Here is a 20,345-nt window from a genome sequence, read left to right on the forward strand (position 1 = left end):
GTGGGAGGGTGGGGGAGAGAGGGGAAAAACAGAGAAGCTTATACCAAGGGCTTAAGTAGAAAATGTTTTGGAAATGATGATGACAACATATGGACAGATATGCTTGATTCGATTGATGTATGGAATGTTATAAGAGCTGTAAGAGTCCCCAATAAAATGATTTATTAAAAATAGAAAACATTTCACTGCCATGGAGTCTATTTGGATCCATAGCGACCTTGTAGGGCAGGGTGAGTGTCCCCCCCCTTACCCCCCTGGGAGTTCCTGAGACAGTCACCCCACCAGGGACTAGAAAGCCTTGTCTTTCTCCTGTGGAGCAGCTGGTGGTAAAACAGTGCCTTGAAGTTCCAAATTTTTCCGGGGGGGTGTGGGGGTGGGGAAGGAGATGTGAGGTAGGAATTTCCCAAGTTACCTTCATAAATGAAGGCTGGGGGCAATAACCTTAGAAAAAGAGGTAGTGGCCACCAACAGAGCTCATGACAGCGATAGTGGGGGGTCGCCTCTGGGAACTCCTTCCTAGGGAAAGACCCAGGGGTCCTGAATTCTCAAAATTCTCTTTAGTAAAAGAGTGGACCGCGGAACCCCACTTTTTCTTTGAAGAGAGAGCTGGGATCCTGAATCTACAAAATCATCCTTCATGATCCTTATCTTGGCAATTCTTATCAGTAAACCGAAGAGCAAAAAACATGCTCAGAAGAGAGGCAAGAAACCCTGAGGATTCTCCTCGGAACGACAGCCAGGGAAAGAATCCCCAAGATTCTCTTCAAAGAAGGCTCAATCCACAACCCGGGTCAAATGAGAGCGCGGGGCGAAGAATCCCCTCAGGAACAAGGCCAGGCCACGACTCGCCCAGTCTCTTCAGAACGCGCCTCACGCGGCCCCGCCCGCCACCCGGAGTAACCGCCCGGCCCAGGCCGCCTCCGGTGCATTGTGGGTGGGGCGCCCCTGCTGAGCACTGCGGGGAACCCCCTGCCCAGTCCGTCGCCGGCCGCCAGGCAGCCCAGCCGAACCGCCCTCTGGGGTCCGAGTTCGCTGGCCACGAATTGACGCGTCTCCCTAGGCCCCGCCCCTCTCTGTGTTCCCGCCCCGAAGTTGGAGCCCCGCCCCTGCACGTTCTCAGTGGCTCTGAGCCCCGCTTCACTCTCCCATTGGTAGAACTCATGTCAGTCATCCCGTCCCGCCCTCTAGGTCCCGTCCCAGCCGTCGGCGCGCTCCCAAGGGCCAGCCGGCCCCCGTTTTAATTGGTCACCTCGAGGTGTCAATCACGGATAGGGCAACGCCCCCAACGAGGAGCGGATCCTTAAGCCGGGCCGGACCCCATTGGCCTGAGGCACCGCCACTCGACGAGACGCGCCTCAACCCGGAAGTGTGCACGGCGAAATCTGCCTAGCAACCGGGGAAGCCGGGCTGCGAAGCGGCAATTTCAGTGTGAGCCGGAGCGGCGAGACCGAACGGCGGCTCTCGAGCGCGGCGCGGCGGCTCCTCCCGCCCCGGGGTCAGCGCCCGCGGCGCGCGCCCGCGTACCCAGCCGCTGAGCGCGCCCACGCGCCGCCGCGCACTGGGGCGGCCGGTCGCCCTGTGGTCCTGTCGCCGCCGCCGCCGCCGCCGCCGCCGCCACAGGCGCCACCTGAGGGATCTGCTGCCGCGGGACACGACCAGATCCGACCCGACCGGGCCTCGGAGCCCGCCCAGCCGCGCCGCGCGGCCACCGGCCGAAGCGCGGAGCAACTTTGGTGAGTGAGAGACCCCCGGTGGGCTGGGGGAGTCCCGCCTCCTGGTGTCCCGGGCTTCCCGGGGGACCCACGCCACCGTGAGGGATTTTGTGCGTCTGTGAGAAGACCCTCACTTCTGGGTGGAGACCCGAGCTTTTTGAGGACACTCCTCCACTTCTCTGAGGAGACCGGGCCACTCCGGGGTACACCCCCTTCTGTGAAGGACCCCGTACCTGTGAGGGACCCCTCTTCTCCGAGAGGACCCTCACCTCAGAGGGGCGCCCCTTCGTCTCCCAGGAGACGCCCCTGCTTCAGCGAACGCCCTGGCTTCTCTGAGGGGGCCTCCTCCACCTCCCTGAGGAACTCCCTTTCTCTAAAGGACCCGAGTTCTCGGGAAGACTTCTGTGTTCTCTCCACTCTCCGCAGGACACCCCTGGACCTGTGAGGCTCCCCCCACCCTGTTTGAAGCCCTCCTTCTTTGGGGTACACCTTGCTTCTCAAGGGGACCCTGCGGTCCTTCAGGAGACCTCCTGCTCCCCCAAGGGGACGCCACTAATTCTGGGGCCCCCTGCGGCACTGAGCTTGGGTCTGCTTTTCTGAGTGGACTCTAAGTTGCCTCCTCCTTTTTAGGGGTCTCTTTCCCTGGCTTTTCTGAGATGTTCACCAGTTCTTGTCTCTCCTTTGAGTGGCCCCTTCCTGCTTCTCCACTTTTCTAGGTGTTCTCCCCCAAACCACATTTCCTCTGAGTTGCCCGCACTGCCAACAGGCTCTCGGGCAGTGCTGCCCGCAGTGTCCCACTTCTGTAGGCTGCTCAATGAGTCCCAGGTCCCAGAAACTTCCTGGGAGAACCCTGCTTCTTCAGGCTTCCCCCCCCCCCCCCACTAACTTGGGATCACCTCCTCTTCCTGGACCACTCCCACTTTCCCAATGTCCTTTCCTCATCAGATGGTGACACCAGTGCATCCCTCCCCCCCCTTCTTAGGGCTCCCCTTTCCTGAGAGTGACTCCCTGTAGTCCCCAAGATTCAGGGCGTTCCTCTTTCTGTTTGGGTCACCCCCATGTTTCTGGCTTCTTTCTTGCCAGGCTGGGGGTCTGCTCTCTGTATTTGCTCCAGCCCCAAGGGTTTTATACCTGGATGGGAGCCTGAGAGGCGGGGAGCCCCATGTTCTCCTGCCCTTGTAAGACCTGCTAGATTGGGGGAGCATGAACTGTGACCAGAGGGCCTTCCCTTTTCAGCCAGGGAGCCACCCCAGTGTTGTCAAGCCAGTGTGAGAGAAGGGGGGATAAGGAGGGCCCATGGTCCCCCCATTATCACAGTGTCAGGCCACAGGACCTGACTTCCTGTCCCTCCCCCCTCCCTTCTGCTTAGTGGAACTCATCTCCCCCTTCCCCCCAAAAGGAGAAGAAAGCTGTCCTCCTGTCTGGTCTTCCTGCAGCATTCTCTCATTCCAGGCCCTCAGAGGCCCCCCCTTGAGCCCAACAGGGTCTCCCAGTTTGTGGGCCACCTTTTGGTTTGAAAGAGACAAGGCAAGAAGCAGGAAATGGGTCACCCTCCGATCCAGGGAGCATGAAAGGCAGGCAGACACCTGGGGAGGATTTGATGACTAGGCTGAAAGTTGTAGGTGATTTCAGCCTGGCCCAGAGGAAGGTCTCCAGCTACAGGCACGGATGGATGGTGGGTGTGCTTTTTTTCCATGGCCCACCCTGGACTCCAAGTTCACTTCAGTAGCTAATTTTATCTGCTTTGCCAAAATGCAGAGCTCTCGGGAGCCCAAGTGGATGAATGCTGGCATTGAGAGATGGTCCAAAAGACAGGAATGAACTCCGTTTGAAACCTGAGTAACCCGTAACCACTTCATGGCCATGCATAAGTCTCTGGCTAAAAGTGGGGGTGGGGTGGGGGTAGGGGAGTTGGGGTGGGTAGCCAGGGGGCAGCTGGCCCCAGGTTGACGCTGGGAAATCTAGGCCCACCTCCTGTGCCGTTGGCATTTCACCAATCCCTCCCTCTGACCCAACTAGCAAGGGAATTTACTTTACCATTGGATTTAAGGCCCTCTCTCCCCTGCTCCTTCCCATCTGAGTCTTGCTTAATTTGAGTCCTTTGTGAAAGGCTCCTGCCGAGGCTATAATTTGAGTTCTAAATCTGTCGGTGGACCATGTGGACACAAGTTTCAACTCGAGTCCTCTGTTTCTGTGGAGAAGCACTTGCGAATTTCTGGGGCCCTTTGCTTCTGGTGGAGTCAAGTCCAGGCAGGAGGCTGCTGCCAACCATCTTGTTCTTCCCAGGTCAGCTGGAGGCGCTGCCCTAAGGGAAAGGGGAAAGATGGTAGGCCTCTCCAGCCTCTTTGGGACAGATGACAAAGGGGTCACCATGTCCTGAATTGAAGGCCAAGCAGTGGCTGGCAAGGTGTGGGTTTTTTTGTTTTTTGTTTTGATTACTTTATGGGAGAACTCCTAGGACCTGCAGGGTGTGGGGTGTGAAAAGGGGAAGAGCGAGCTTTGAAGTCAAAGGACTCTCTTCAGATTCTTGGTCTGCCCTTTCTCGATGTGTGACCTTGGGTAAATTGTGGCACAAAATTAGTGGAATGCTAACTATTTGAGGAACCGCTTCTCTGAATGTGTCTGAAGACTGTCGGGATGAGATGGACTTGGTAGACGAGTGATTGAATGAATGAGTGACTGGAGAGAATGAACAGGAGGCCTCTAGCACAGTGCTATGGCCTGGCACATGGTTGGTTGTGGTGCCTGGGAGATTAGGTTCTGGCCTGAACTCTCAGACCAGGAAGCACTTGGAATTCTGCCAAAGCTAAATGTGCCCAAAGAGAAAGAAACTTACTCTGTCTCTTGGAAAACCCATTCCCTCCCTTCCACACCCCCTGTCTAGAGCAAAATTTTTTTTTTGAGCAGAAGCTTTTCTGTGTTCTGCTACTAGATGGGAGAGAGATTTGCTGTGTGGCCTTGGTGTTTGTGCTTGCCTTGGCTTCTCTCTCTGTAAAGTGGGGTAATTTGTGAGATAAGGGCAAGCAGGGAAATGTGTTACTATAATCAGACCTCAGGCAAAAAGAGATTATTATGAACTTAAAGAGTTGTGGGAAGAAAATATAGGCGAACCATAAACCATAAACCCCAAAGGATTCTATCCATGTTTTGAGCCTGCTTGAGTGAGTGATCTGCAGGCAGGCAGGTACCTGGTGAGTGATCTGTTCTTATGTTAGAACCTTGAAAGAGGAACTGTTCTTTCAGGGTAATGGATCAGATTTGAGGACAAAAGACTGGGAAAGTGATGTACAAAGGCATTTGACGCCACACAATAATAGTACTTTGAGAGGGCCAGTGTGTGGCATAGTGCCCATGAGGAGATCAGAATTCACCTCGAGGCTCCTGGGATGGAGAGAGCTATGGAGATACTAACTCAGCTCCTTGGGGACCTGGGGGGTGGGGCAGGAACTTTTCTTTCTTTTTGGAGCAGAATTTTAGCAATTAGTAAAAGCCCTAGAATCATGACCTGTGGGTGAGTTCACCTCTCCTTCACTTAGTAGTGTGGGGACAGATGGCATGGCACTTTACCCCTGATGGTTTAAAACCCAGGGGAAAATAATGGGTGAAAAATCTAAGCTAGGCCCTCAGGGGCTGCTCCCAAGTTTGAAGAAAAGGTTGTTGTTTTGTTTCCTTGAAACACACTCACACAAAGTATAGGTGTCCAGGCAAATAAATATCCAGCAATCTTAATTTAGTTCTTTTAAGGATAGTTAGTTCCATTTTTTGAGAAAGAAACAAAATTGATTATTTTTAAAATGTAAAAAAATAAGGTAAACAACTCTAAAGGGATCACTATCCCTTTTGAAATTATCCTGTCAGTGTCACAGACTTCACTCTGGCATATGGTGGCGCCACTAACGAGTCTCTTTATCTAACAGGAAGTTTTTTAACTATTTTTTTAATTGAAATCCTTACAACAATAAAAAACCTTGGATAGTTAGAAGTGATATTGATCTTGGTACATTTATTAGATGTAATGTAACATGGTTATCCATTGGTGGGCAGTTGTAAAAGGCATGTGGGTCCAAACCCTGCCCAGCTTCTAACTCTGGACCGATAAACTGTTGATTTATATAACTGAAATAGCTAGGGAAGTGAGGGTTTCCTTCCTGTTGCAGACAGCACCAGAGCATTAAATCCCTATGGGATCTTGATGATAAGAAATAAGCTGACCTCTTTTGGAATTGGGAAATTACTATAGAAAGTGATCTCATCCAAATGAATGGATGATATTATTTTTAATTTCTAGTAATAAGATTGCCTCTATCCTCTTTGCAGTTCAGCTGCATTGGTTTGAATACGAGTTTATCCCTTTAAACTGGCTGAAAGAAGGATACTTTAGAACCTTTTGTATGTTTTCCTATGTGACCATAGGTAGTTTTTTTCATTGTGACAAAACTATGTATAACAAAACATCTGCTAATTCAAACATTTTCATGCCAACAATGGCATTATGTTCATCTTGCTGTGCAACCATCAATACTATCCATTTCCATCATTAAGAGAAACTCTGTGCCCCCTTCAGCTATCATTTCCCCTTTTCCTCTCATCCCTAGTAACTTCTAATAAACTTTGATATCTATCACTTTGCCTAATCTAGATATTTCATATGAGCGAGAGCATTTGATATTTGTTCTTTAGCGACTGACCTATTTCAGTCAGCATTGTGTGTACAAGGTTCATCCATGTCATGGCATGTGCCAGAACTTAATTTCTATTTATGGTAAATAATACTTCATTGTATGGCTAGAACACCTTGTGGATGGACCTTTATGGTATTGTGAATAGCAGTATAATGAGCATTGGTGTACAAGTTTCTGTTGAGTCTTGCCTTCAGTTCTCTTGGGTTTTTAAATTTTAAAAATTTTATTTTAATGCAACCTAAGTTGGATGGTGAACCCTGGTGGTTAGTAGGTTATGTGTTGGGCTGCTTACCACAAAGATCAGCAGCTCGAAAGCACCAGCTGCTCCAAGGGAGAAAGATGAGGCTTTCTATTCCCATAAAGACAGTCTCGGAAACCTGTCACAGGGGCAGTTCTACCCTGCCCTATAGGGTCACTATGAGTCAGAATTAACTTGTTGGCAGTGAGTTTTGAGAAGCTATATAGAAGCATAAAATTCCAAAAAAACACCTGCCATTGAGTTGAGGCCGACTCATAGTGACCCTGTAGGACAGAGTAGAACTGCCCCTGGGGCAAGTTTCTAAGACTGTAACCCTGTCTTTCTCCCAAGGTGCTGGATGGTGGTTCAGACTGCTGACCTTGCAGTTAGCAGCCTACTTCATAACTACTACAGCAGATGGAAGCTGACATGACTTTCAGCACGCAATCTAACAACAACCTGCCATGTGCCAAGTTGAGATCCAGCAGGAGCAGGACAGATGCAGTTGTCATTCAAGGATATTCTATCCTATGATTAAAACCAGTCTCAAACAAGTGACCAGATACATGACTTAAAGAATACCTTGAGACTTTTCTGGGAACATCCCAGGGGTACTGCAACTACTGTCAGTGGGAGTTTACAGGTGGAGTTTCTTGGGAGGCTTAGAAGTAAAAAGTCACTCAAACCCCCAAAGAGCAAACTCACTGCCATTGAGTTGATTCCAACTCATAGTGACCTTTGAAGATGGAGTGGAACTGTTCCTGTGTGTTCACAAGGCTGAAACTCCTTATAGGAGTAGAAAGCCCTGTCTTTCTCCCTTGAAGTGGTTGATGGTTTCCAACTACTGACCTTGTGGTTAGCAGCCCAGCGCATAATCACTCCCTACATCCCCCATTTCCTCACTATGCTCTTTACTCTGTCCTCTCTCACTACAAGGGGGCAGAAATTGTGTTTTCCCAGTTGACTGATAGCATTGGTTGTTCAGGATGACTGGCTTTAATTTTGGGGAAAAGAGAGTATGGGAAGCATTCTTAATTTAGCTTTTATGCTTTTTTCCTTTTAAAATTTTATTTTATTGTTGTTGAGAATATACAACAATACATATAACAATTACATTATTTGAGTCATGCAACCATCCTTACCTCCTTTTTTGAGTTTCTTCCTCATTAATATATAATTTATTGCCCTCTAAGATTCCCATTGAATCTTTCCAGTGAGTTACTGTTGTCAGTTTGATCACATAGTTCTTGAAAAAGTTTAATACTCCAGCAAACCCTTTTTCCTAGTTAAACTAAATTATTGTTAAGTTTTAAGATGACTTCAGAAGATAGTTTTGGTTTAAGGTTTAAAGATTATTATTCAGGGGTTTATTCCTCCTTCATGGTTTCAGAAAGTCTAGAGTCCATGAGGATTTGAATTTCTTATTTATTTTTTGAGGATTTGAATTTCTGTTGTATTTTTCTACTTTTGATCAGAATTCTTTTCTGGTATCCTTGGTCAAAATGTTCAGTAATGGCAGCCAATTCTTGTGGCAAAGGAGACAGTTGTTCATGGAGGCAGTTAGCCACACATACATTCCATATCTTCCTCCAATTTCATCTTTTCTTGTGTCAGGTGAATACTGACCAAGTGTTTTGTCTTGGATGGCGGCTTGCAATCAGCTTTGTGGTTCTTGATTGGTTAGTAGTGGTGGTGTGTACTTGGAATCCTTTGGCATTTTTGTAAAACATTCAGGCAAGGAGGTGCTTGGAGGTGCTTGGCAGTTGTTTATGGTTTGGGAAAAATGAGGTTTCAAATAAATGAACTGACTGTTCTATCATGAGGGACAGTTTTGGGGTTTGGAGGTCTCTCCCCTCTAGGATTGCCTCTCACACTGGGACTTGAGGAAGTGCTCTTTTGACATTTGTTCATTTATTTATCATCCTGTGGCGACTTGTGTGTTGCTATGATGTTGGAACCTATGCCCACCTGTATTTTGAATACCAGCCGGGTCACCTTTAGTGAATAGCTTTCAGTAGAACTTTCAGAGTAAGACAGAGTAGGAAGAAAGGCCTAGATACCTACTTTCAAAAATCAGCCAATGAAAACCCTGTGAATCACAGCAGAGTACATATAGTTCTGAAAGGTGGCATGTGTTTTATGTGGTGCCCATGAGTTGGAACCAACTGTATAGCAAGATGCTAGGGCAAGGCTGTGAGATTTGGTGTTCCTCTATTTGGGTTGACAGGTGCTTGTCTAGTAGGGAGTTGCTATGAGTCAGATTCCACTCAATGACAGTGTTTTTTTTTGTTTTGCCTGTAGTAGCTCTTTTTATAAGGGGTGGAGCCTGAGGGGAGTGTAAGGGTGGCTCACAGAGTTTGTTCTGATAGTCTGATTTCTTTTTCTTTTTTTCTACCTAAGTACCGGCCAACTCTGGAGGTCAAGAGGCAGGCCCAGGACGGAAGTAGGTGTGGACTAGTAAGACAACTATGCACATGACCAGGCTCCCACCGCTGGGCTTTGCTGCCCATAGGAAGTGGATGCCTGCTCCTACCTCACTTCCTGTTTCTCCCTCCTGTTAGGCTGAGGTCTTGGGCCCCCTTTTCAACATTGAAAACATGCTCATGTTTTTGCTTTTCCCTTGATGAGCTGTAGTATCAAAGAGCTAGGCGCTGCACCTGGTAGTATTGGGGGCTCAACTAATGTACCCATAAGTTTGGTAATACCTGGCAGGGCTGCTGACAGGATGGTTTCCTGTTGTACACCACCATGCTCTAGTGCTGAAGGCTGTTTTGGAGGTGTGTGTGTTGTTAGGTGCTGCCAAGTGAGTTCCAACTCAGTAACCCCATGCACAACAGAATGAAATGCTGCCCGGTCCCATGCCATCCTCATGATCACTGTGATGTGTGAGCCTACTGTTGCAGCCTCTATCAATCCATCTCCTTGGCAGTCTTCTTCTTTTTTGCTGACCTCTAATTTAACAACCATGATGTTCTTTTTCAGAGACTGGTCTAGGCTGATAACATGTCCATAGTTCATGAGACCAAGTCTTGCCATCCTCATTTCTAAGGAGCATTGTGGTTGTACTTCTTCCAAGACAGATTTGTTTGTTCTTCTGACATTCCATGGTACTTTGAATATTCTTCCCCAACACTGTAATTCAGATGCATCGATTCTTCTGCAGTCTTCTTTAGTCATTGTCTAACTTTCACATACAAATAAGGCTACTGAAAGTAGCATGGCTTGGTTGGGTCAAGTGAACTCTAGTCTTCAAAGTGACATCCTTGCTCTTCAGCACTTTAATAGGTCTTTGCAGATTTTCCCAATGCAATGCATTGTCTGATTTCTTGACAGCTGCTTCAGTGAGCATTGATTGTGGGTAGAAGCAAAATGAATCATTGGCAACTTTGAGGGATGTGTAATCAGTAGGAGAGACAGATGTCCTTTAGTGAAGAGTGTTCCTTGAAGGTGTTTTGCTTTGAGGTCTTAAGGCTTTGTAGTAGTGCAGTAGGAACTTGGGGCCAGAAAGTCTGGGTTTGAATCCAGATTCCATCACCTGCTGAGGAGTGACCTAACCTGCTGGTGCCCTAGCCTCTTTCAGCCTCCTCATTTGTTAGGGAGCGTTGGTAAGCATGCCGCTGGCAGCCAGATTACCACACATGCCCACGAAGGTAGTACCTGTGGAATTGTATCAAGGTGGAATGTCCTTCTCAGGCCTGGCCCACAACTTTGGAGGCTGCATTTGGTAGTTAGGACTGCTCAGGAGCAAACCAGTCTCACCGGACGCAGGCAGGCCATGACTAGGGCTCTGTGACTTTGAGATTCCAGGTAGATGGATTAGTTCACTGAAGCCTGATGCCACCACAGCATCACTTTACCCTGGCTGTGCTTGCTGCATGGATTCACAGTGCTGCCTGTAGTGTGATGGGTGACTGGGAGAAAGGCACACACCCAGACTTCATGTGACCTGCAGTGTGCTGCCCCCACACCTTCATCACTTCCACCTGTACCTTGGCTCATAAAAACCTCACCAAGGCTGATGGAGACATACATTTTACTTGCTAAGGGCCAGGCCACCACCTGGGTCCAGAAGCTCATAACCAAAAATGAAATGAAGTAAGCTTGTTGCCAAGGAGTTGATAACTTATTACAGCCTTTGTGTTACCGAGTAGAACTACTTCGTGGAGTTTTCTGGACTGTAATCTTTACAGAAGCAGAGCACCATTTGTGCTACCTAGGAAGCGAGAGGAAGGGCAGATATATAAAATAGGGAGAATGAGCTGAGTAAGACGGTGGGGCTGCTTGTTAGAGGACCTTTCCGGGAAAGCAGCAGCAGCAGGCCTGGGCCATGTGGGTGGTAATAAACAGCCAGGTGAGCTTCCTTTACCCGAGGAGGTGAATAGTGTCTAAAAGTTAGCACTTGAACAGGACATCTTTGGCAGCAAAGCCTAAAGTTATCTCCAAAGGTAGAAAGTCTTAGAAAATGTGCCCTAATAGGATCATGGAAAAGGGTCCCTGGGTGGTGCAAGTGATTTGTGCTCAACTCCTAGTGGAAAGGTAAGCAGTTCAAATTCAGCTGGCAGTGTTATCTAAGAAAGGCCTGGCATCTGCTTTTGTAAAGATTATAACCAAGAAGGTCTGATTGAGGAGCCCCTCCCTACTCTGTAACACAAGAGGTTGCCACAAGTTGGACTTGACTTGATGCCAACAAATTTGGCATTTTTGGAGGATCATGAAACTCAACTTACAACAGCCATTTTCAATAAAAAAAAAATGAGTGGTAGTGAGTACAGTTGGACCTGCTAAGACCTCTCTTGGTGGAGCTTCCAGAGAACACAGATGAGATTGCTCTTGAAATCTTTCATTCACTAGAATGAAATTATCAAAAAAAAAAAAGATCATTTTTGAGAATTACTTAAATGTCTAAACTTCTCAACATGTTAGAACATTTTTTGATTGCATTTTTAAGCTTTGTGCTTTGTATTTAATGTTTCAAAATATCTCTCAAAAGTGTCTCCCTTTGAGTTTGAAATAAAGGTCTTACTCCACCTACAGAGGCTTGACTCCTGTCGCCCCATGGAAAGGCAAGGTTGTTTGTTACCTCACTGCTAGGGAGAAGATAGGTCAGAAAGACCCTCTACTATTTATTTTCTGTACTGAAGTGCTGTGGACCATTCTAGTCAGAGAATCAGTTGGGAGAAGTGTTTTCCCTCCTTTCTTCAGGAGTTGGCAGACTGCTGGTTAGCAACTGGGCTAGCAAGGGATACGTTTTTGAATGTTTTTTCTTCATGTCTCAACGAGGGACACTTACAGACTGATGGTGGGATTCACGTTCTGTCTGAGGAGCAGGTTTGACGAGGTTGATCTCTAGACTCAAGATTATTATGGAGACTTTTTTTTGGGGGGGTATAAGTTTTTTTTTTAATAATTGTTTAACACATAAAAACAGGGTTTGCTTCCTAACTTTTCAAATACTTAAAGTTTATCTAACTTATGTGGACCGTGTTTGTAAGCCAGATATAGCCACAAAGGAGCTGCTCACTGCCAACTAGTGACACATGCAGATGAAGACAGTGGGAGACACACTTCCGGTTCTTACAGCAACTCTGGGTGGTTGCACTTAACCCTTTAGGGGAACAACTGTGCTCCGAACCTTGTCCTGGTGGGACATCATCCAGCGCACTGCAAATGGTACCTAAAGAACCCCACATGGTGTCAGCATGAAGGGCATAAGGGCGGTGGTTAAAAAGGACACAGGAGAGAACAAATGCTACTTAAAAGACGACACTCTCCAGAGAGACTTTCAGGATAAATGCCAAGAGGGGTGAATGGGAGTTAAGTAGCCCTCTTCAGATCTGACATTTGTTGTGGCATCAGTAAAGCATTGAAAGTATTGTTGTTTTCATAGAGCATCACTATAAATACTCTTTAGCCATTTTTGCCCTTTGAAAAAAGTATTACAGTATCAAAAATATTGCTGCACTGAGAAAATCAGTTCCCCATAGAAATTAATCGTTCTTTTTGTTCCCAGCCAATTGCATTGTAATATCAGTGTGCATAAATGTAGGGTTAAATAAGGGACTTTAAAACAGCTCTCCTGGATTGTTATTTCTAAACTTAGTGAAAAACAGATCTAGGCTTTAGAGTACTAAAAACACAAAATATAGAAAGTGTTCCGGGCTTTTCCATACAAGTAATTTTGTTTCTTTTGAAACCTTTGAGGAACTTTTTGAATGAACACACCTGTTTGTTTATTGTCCCTGGGAAATCTTTCCAGAAAACAAGAAGCATCCTCTATCACTCGTTGATAGCAGTGACGCATTGGTTTAAAGTTTGCACAGCTAGGTCTCCTCAGCCTGGGGTCTTGTTTGTGTGCTTGTGAACTTAACAAAGTAGTTGATAACTCCTTCCATGTTGAGAGGAAAGGGCATCTAGAAAGTTGAAAGGACAGTGAGTTTACTTTCCCAACCATTTCTCTTCCCCCTTTGTGCCCAGAGTCCCTGCACTGCAATGTACCTGGGTCTGGCTGTGGCTTCTGTTATTCTGGATGCCTGGGTTGCTCGTTGTAACCAATTGTGAATGGCTGGCTAAAATGTTACATCCACAGAAGACTTCCTGATCTCTCTCAGGCAGACTCCTTCATCAGTGATTTTGTTGTTGGACTGCTGTTTTCGGTCTTGAAATCTTATCTGTCTCTCTACCCCCTAGTCGCTGAGCTTCTGGAGAGGCAGTTGCAGGCCCTACGTCTGCAAAATCGTGGGGAGAAGTGCTCTCTGAGACAGTTCTTATGGATCAGGGTTTACCATATGCCAAACCACATTAAGCCCATTGACCCTGAGTTGATTCTGACTCATTTTGACTCTATAAGGCAGGGTAGAACCGCTCTTTAGGGCTAGAGACTAAATCATTATGGAGTGCCTGGTGAGTGGAAACTGCTGACCTTTTGGTTAGCAGCCAGCACATACTCATGACTCTACCTGGGCTCCATGCTTACATTAGAACATGTTAAAATTTTGTCTACTAGAAGTTTTAAAGAAAAAATTTTGGTCTAGTCTGGCTCAAAAAAAAAAGTACAATACCATGAACTTTCAGTAGGTGATGCTGCTCCTTTTCAGTTTAGCTTCAGGCTACTGTGGAGACTGACCAATTTTTGCTGTGATCCTATTGCACTGGAGTAAATTCTTATTAGTAGGATGGAGTAAAACTGCCACCTAGGTTCTAAGGGTGTAAATCTTTATGTCTTTATGGAAGTAGGCTGTCTCATCTTTCTTCCATGAGTTCAAACCACTGATCTTTTGGTTAGAAGTGGAGTGCTTTAACTGCTGTGACACCAGAGCAGTTTCTGACAAAAGGAGGCATGTGTAATGAGCTATTATTAAATGGGAACTCTCGCCTGGATTTATTTTCACAATTCCTCTCTTGTAATCAGATGATATTAAGAAGTTTATTAGTGTTAATTTAATTGAAAGATAACTAGAACATTTTTACAGTGACTTGAGTGGAAAGAGGCCTGCTTTTATTAGCAAGGATCTGATCTAAAGAAGACATTAAATTTTCAAGTGAATTTAGGAGAAACTTTCATTTATATTAATGAAATGACAAGTGTTTGTAAGGCTTCATTAATTCAACTTTCATTGCCAATTGGTGATGCTGAAACATAGGGCAGGGTAGAACTGCCCCTGTGAGTATATGAGACTGTAACGCTTTACAGGAGTAGAAAGCCTCATCTTTCACAGAGTAGCTGGTGGTTTTGAACTGCCGACCTTGCAGATCACAGAGGATGCCTCATTAACAACTAGCATCCATTCCCTAAGTTTTTTTGTTTGTTTAATTTTGTTTTTATCCCTAAGTTTTGATGGGTTTGATCCCAGGGCAGAGGGAAATCTTTGAGACCACATGGTATGAGGCTGTGTTAACTCTTGATTACTTTCTTCAGCTTTAGAATAACAGTAAGATTACATCATATTTCATAATCACCCCACTGGACTTTTTTGATGTTTAGTCCAGTATTAGTTACAAATAGGCATGAGGCAGCAAGGTCTTTAGTCTAAGCAGCATCCACTTCCTACCCAGCCTGAGCACCAGAAGTTCCCAATAGGTCCTGTCTAGGTGTCACTTTAACCACTTGCACACAGTCTTCCTCTTATCACAAATGTAAACCCTGAGACCTTTTCAGCCCTGCTTCCCCAGCTGGAAGAGGTGGTGTTGCCTCTGAAGCCGTCCACCTGCTGCCAGTGCACGCCTCAGTCCATAGGGTGTGTCATTAATGTGGTGCAGCTGATGCCTCCCTCTAAAACAAGGTGGTTGTCACCTTGGTGACTCACACAGGGCTTGCCAGGATAAATTCTGGAATCCCTGCATCTCAAGTCTTGGGTCTCCCATCAGACCACACTTTACTCTGTTTGTAGTTAATTAAGTTGGCATTAATCAAGACCCAGGTGAGGAGCAGTGAGGTAATATTTTGCTTGTATTGCTTTAATATACATCATCTGATTGATCATTGTAAGGTAAAGACATTCTTCAGGCATACACTGATGAGTTAGACTCAGAGGTTCCTCAGCATATTTCGCCTTTCATCCCTTTTGAGGAAACGAAAAAACCTTAGTGCTCTCTTGCAATTAAAAACTTGTGTACAATAGCCCATAATCCAGGGTAAAATATAGACATCTGTTTTTGCAGCCCCCCCCTCCATTATTTCAGAGCCCTTCAAGGGGGTGGTATTGCCTACCAAACACTAAGAGAGAAAGCATTGCTTTCATCTATCCTTGCACATGAATCAGGAGTTTCCCGAATTCCTTATCCACGATTGAGAATAGGACGCTTTTGTTTGCTGTGTTTTGAAACTGAATATTTTAATTTCTTTGTAGCAAAGCAAATTGCTGACATAACTGGGGCAGTAGGAGGTGTTTGGGGTCAATAACTTATATTTTGTATCATTTTCCAGTTTGAAGGTTTCTTCTCTTTTGGCCCAGAACTTGTGTGGATGTTGAATTAAGGATAATCTGTTTGGTTTTTTGTTTTTTAAAGGCAGGGGGTAGGTGGGAGAGCCAACAGAAAAACCACTACAACAAAACCCAACTCAACAATTGCGTGAGCAGGAAAAAACGTTATTTGTGAAACATGTTTTACACAAGTGTCTTTCGAATTTGGGTCGAGACCCATGGCAGGTTACATTAACTTTTGAAAAATTGAAGCAGAAGAGACCTTAATACTTCGCAAATGGAAGAGCTGTTTGCCCAGTGGAGCTCTGCCCAGTTGCATAGCGTGAAGTGTGATATGAACAGTTACAAACCAGGTGATTTGTTCAATATCGGGGGAAGAACATGGAAAGGGCCGTGTTTGTGACTCTGTACACCTTGATCTTGATGTCACATTGACTTTACTACGAATTTCTTCTTTGTCTATTTAAGCTATGACTGGCTTTCGAATTTCTCAGCTCTGTTCCCAGGTTTCTCACGTCCCTGTGCGGCAAGGGGTAGGTAGTGTGTGTATGACTTCTTTTGTGGGGGTTCACCTTCCTTGGAGGCTCCGAAGGAGGGGTAGCTGAAGGTCGGGTGGGGTCGTGGAGCCATCTTGGCGGAACTCTGCTCCTAAGCAAAGGCCTTTCTGCCGACCCCCGCGGGGCCTCTAACCCGGTTCCAGAAGCGGCTCAGTGCCTGAAGGCACTCAGCACGGAGCGAGGCCCGCTATTCCAAAGGTGCAGGGACCAGACAGGAAACCCGGTCAAGTGCCCTTTGGGAGCACGCGTGGTGCTGCGTCGAGAGGGGGGCATTTAGCTGTCTTCGTCAAACGTGGTACAGAGAAGTGTCCGCGCTGCAAATATCTCCGGACAGGGCCGCGGGCCGCACGCAACATGTAGCCTTTGTGTGGGACCAATGCGGGTCCTCTTGTCTGGTTTCGGAAAAGCTCCGTGGCTGAGGGAGCCGAAACAGTGCCGAGAGTGCCCAGACTCGTGGGAAACGCGCCCGCCCTACGGGCGTCGCGTGAGAGCGCACTAGGGGCCTTGTGGGGGCGCTTCCGGGGCGGGACTCGGCCTGTTTCTCTTGGCTTCCCGGTCTCCGGGCCCAGCCCTGAGACCCCGCCTCCTTTCACCCGGGCCCTGCCCTGGGGCCCTGCCCCGTCATCCGCTGGGTTCCGCCCTCAGGCCTCGCACCTCATTCATTAGACCCCGCCCCTAGGCTGGCGGGTCCGCCCGAAGCTCCGCCCCAATACATTTAGTGCCCGCCTGCCGCCCCGCCCTGCGCGGGCGGCGGCGGCGGCGGCGGCGGCGGCGCCTTTAAGAGCTCCCCGGTGTTTTGGGGGCCGCGGCCGGGCGCGCTGACCTGGTGCGCATGTCCCGGGCGGTGACGCCGCGCCGGGCTCCATGTGTGCGGCCGAGGGGCGCATTCTCTGGCCGGCGGCGCGGCGGGCGGGTGGAGCAAGTGGGGCCGGTCGCCCCTCAGCAGAGCGCGGCCCGTCCTGGACCCGGTAAGTTCCTGCAAACTTGGGGCGGGCGGGCGGGGCCGCGGCCTCTGCGGAGAGGGGAGCCACGGGCCGGGCGTAGTGCAGCAGGGCCGGACCGCGGAGCGTGGAAAAGTGCGCGGGTGAGTCCGGCCCGGTTCGGAGTGACTCTTTTGCGCGGTCCCAGAAAGTTCCCGGTGCACGTGGGGGCGCGGGGTGGGGGGTCTGAAAGTTGTGTGCCGCCGCTCCTCTTGTGCTTCCTCTCTCGGGTGTGGGGGGGTTGCGCTCCGTGACGGAGCCCTAAGGAGGTGAGGGAGTAAGAGGAACTCGCTGGGGTGCGGGGCGGCACGTGGGCGGGCGGGTGGGGGTCCCTAGCAGGCGGTGACCCCGCCGCGACTGAAGCGGCGGGGCCCTTGTCAGAATAAGAGTCCTTACCCCTCCCCCGCCCCTCCCCGCCCCTCCCCGCCCTTCCGCCGTGACCCTCGGGCTCCGGTCTTTCTCTCTTCCACCCCGGGCCCAGCCCCGCCCGTTTGCCACCTGGGATGATTTGTTTTCTTCTCTCCCACCTGGACCAGGCCAGGTTCTGTGACTAGACAGCAGAAGGGATTAATGGCAAGGCTGGGATTGATCCCTTCAGCGTAGAAAAGCTTATGGGAAGGGCTGGGAGGGCCTGACCGCGCACACGGGAAGAGAGAGCACGACCCTGTATCTCAAGGGTTGCCCTGGGGGCATAGTCCCCTGCCTTAGGGAATTTCACGGGGTAGCCTGATTCTGTAAGTGAAAGCGGCCTTATCTGGAGAACTCTGGATTCCAGAGATCAAAGTCCAGGACTAGCTGCAGTTTCCTCTCTTCTACTCTCCACTTGACTTGTTCAGTTTTCTTGGAGCATGTTAAGCCTGGAATTCTGAGTGCTCCTCAGTGCAGGACTGACTGACAGTCTTGTTTAATTGCCGCACTCTTGAACTTCTTGTCCTGTTGGAAGGAAGTGGCAGCAAGTTTTCTTTCCCGTGTTAGGTTCCGGGACATGTTGCTGGCATTGGTTTGTTGGTATGTGTGAGACTGGGCTTGTTAGACCAGAGCGCAGCAGTGCTGGAGGCTCTCAGATGTGTAGGAGGCCCAGGACTGACTTGAGCCACCAGAATTCTGTGGCTCCTGTGTGTCAAGCACTGTGTGCTGGCATCTCTGGTTCCCAGAACACTCATTGTTGTTGTGTATATGTAATAATCCTCACTTTACAGATTGGGAAACTGAGGCATTTGATGGCCCACTTCAGGAGTGTGCTTTTGGTTAAGAGCCCAGTGTGGGGGTGTTTAGGGGGGATTCCTAGGGCATGTTTTATGTACATGCCCCTTTCCACTCCCCTGGAGGTGGTGATACTCTAGCCATCTTGGTGCTTGCCTTAGCCCTGGCTTGGTGGGATCATCATCCTCTTCTCAAGAAAGTACTTAGAGCTGTAGGCATGGCTGCTCTCTGACTTGGAGGGGGACTTGTTGGGCTTTCATCTTCTGTTTTCTTCCCTCTGGGGTTCTGAGGCTGGGTCCCAACAGAGGACTTTGAGCTTTACACTGTGGTCTGTATGCAATGTTGTTTCCACTCCGATGACATCATTTTTCTTATGTCCAGTCATCTCTATTAATGCAGTATCATTTGGCAGATCTCACAAGCTTTTGTTTTGATAGTGAGAGGGAAAAACACTTTTGCCACTCAGGTAGAACAGATCCTGGGAGGATTTCTATTTAATGCTAACAATTTTGGTTTTCGTTTTGGAGTGCTTTTTCCCCTTTTGATTCCAGCTTTTGGATATACGTGTTCTTCTCTCTCTATTTTCAAGGAATAGTAGCATTTTTGGGAACACATTTTAAACACTCAATTCTCAACACTGCAGTAGTGCTTCTTACCTGTTATGGATCATTTGTTTTGTGAATTTCTGGCTTTGCAAGTAGTGATTTTTTTGGATTGATTTATTCAATAATTGTCAGAGCACCTACTGCGTTTTTAGCACTGTGCTGGGAATCCCTGCTTGGAGAGATGAGTGAGGGAAAACCATAATTAATCTCATAAATGTGCAAATGTAGAGGGCAAAGGAGAAAGGGGATGGTCAGGCTTGAGGGACATCATCGGGTGGAGAGAAGGGAGAGTGCTTCAGCAGAGGGTGCAGGACTGAAGATCTTTGTGACTGTAGTGGGAGTCTGGGATTTCCCTGAGAGCCTCAGGCTCCATTAGGGGAGAGACAGGGATGAAGCCCAGTGTGCATGGTGAGTCAGTGTATGGAGTGGAATTGCTACATAGGTTTTTAAGTTTGTGACCTGTCAGAAACATCACCACACCCATCTTCCAAGATACTTCTGGGTGGACTTAACCTTTCTGCTAGTCTTTGAACATTTTAACCGTTTACGCCACCTTGGGACTCCAGAGGATGTAACAAAGCAGAGGAGCTGCTCTGAAGAACACTGGTGTTTTCTTGTGTTCATTCTCTAGGGAGAAAATTAAGAATGATCCACAGAGTCTCAATATATCAGTTCCCAGTAGATGCAAAACTGTGCCCTAAGTACAGGTGGATGGCCAGTACACTCTATGGCCTAAGAACTGGGCACCTCTGTTCTGACTTTACACAGTTGGTGCCATTTCTGTGCCCTCACATTGGGGGGCAGGGTGAATTTTTGTGCCCCACCTAATTAATTAAACTTACGCTTGTTATAGAAAATGAGGCAGAGTAAGATTAATCTAAAACTGTGTTTGAGTGTTCAGGAGCCTTCGATGTGAGTTTTTCAAGGAGTAGTTGTCGGTCAGGAAGAATGTGGAACCAGAAGAACAGGTCTGCAGTGCCACATTCTGGCTGACAACTGCCACCTGTAAGTGTGGTTGCTGGTTGGTTGGAGCAGATGCTCTTGACTTGCTGTTTTAGAAGGCAAGTGAAATGAGTCTGTTTTCTGTGCTGTCTCCCCCAGAAACTGAAAGGCTTCGGTTAGCTTGTATTGACTGGGAGGCAATGGCATCTAAGAAAGTTTGAGAGAGAGATAGAAGCAGTGAGGCTGGGGAGGAAAGTCAAGGTGTTGTCCAAAAAGTGACCAGGTGCCTTGGTGTGACAAGTGCTGCAGGATAATTGACACCCAGGTTCTGCATGCTGCGATTGTAGCACATAGGATCCAGGACTTCTTAGTTGGGGCTGTGGGTTTCTTGGCCCCTCTCGCTCTCTAGGCTCTATTTATGACTTTTCTCTTTTTGCTGATTAAAATGTAGGTTAGACTTTTAGTCGACAAAGGAGCTTTCTCTAGAATCCTGCCGGGTCCCTTT

General features: G+C 47.9%; 1 protein-coding gene across 5 annotated transcripts in view; it reads left to right on the forward strand.

Annotated features, from left to right (window-relative positions):
- The first annotated feature begins 1,363 nt into the window (after nt 1-1,363).
- The window catches only part of GATAD2A (GATA zinc finger domain containing 2A), a 77,380-nt gene continuing 58,398 nt past the window's right edge, over nt 1,364-20,345 (forward strand). For 2 of the 5 annotated variants that reach the window (XM_075549355.1, XM_075549345.1), the window contains exon 1: nt 1,364-1,733. The gene's annotated coding sequence lies outside the window, so the exon portion shown is untranslated. Of the gene's footprint in view, nt 1,734-16,896; nt 17,079-20,345 lie in introns of those variants that run through there. The other 3 variants (XM_075549338.1, XM_075549328.1, XM_075549363.1) reach the window with 2 other exon arrangements.

Source organism: Tenrec ecaudatus, chromosome 1, assembly GCF_050624435.1.
Source record: "Tenrec ecaudatus isolate mTenEca1 chromosome 1, mTenEca1.hap1, whole genome shotgun sequence".
Classification (NCBI taxonomy): Eukaryota; Metazoa; Chordata; class Mammalia; order Afrosoricida; family Tenrecidae; genus Tenrec; species Tenrec ecaudatus.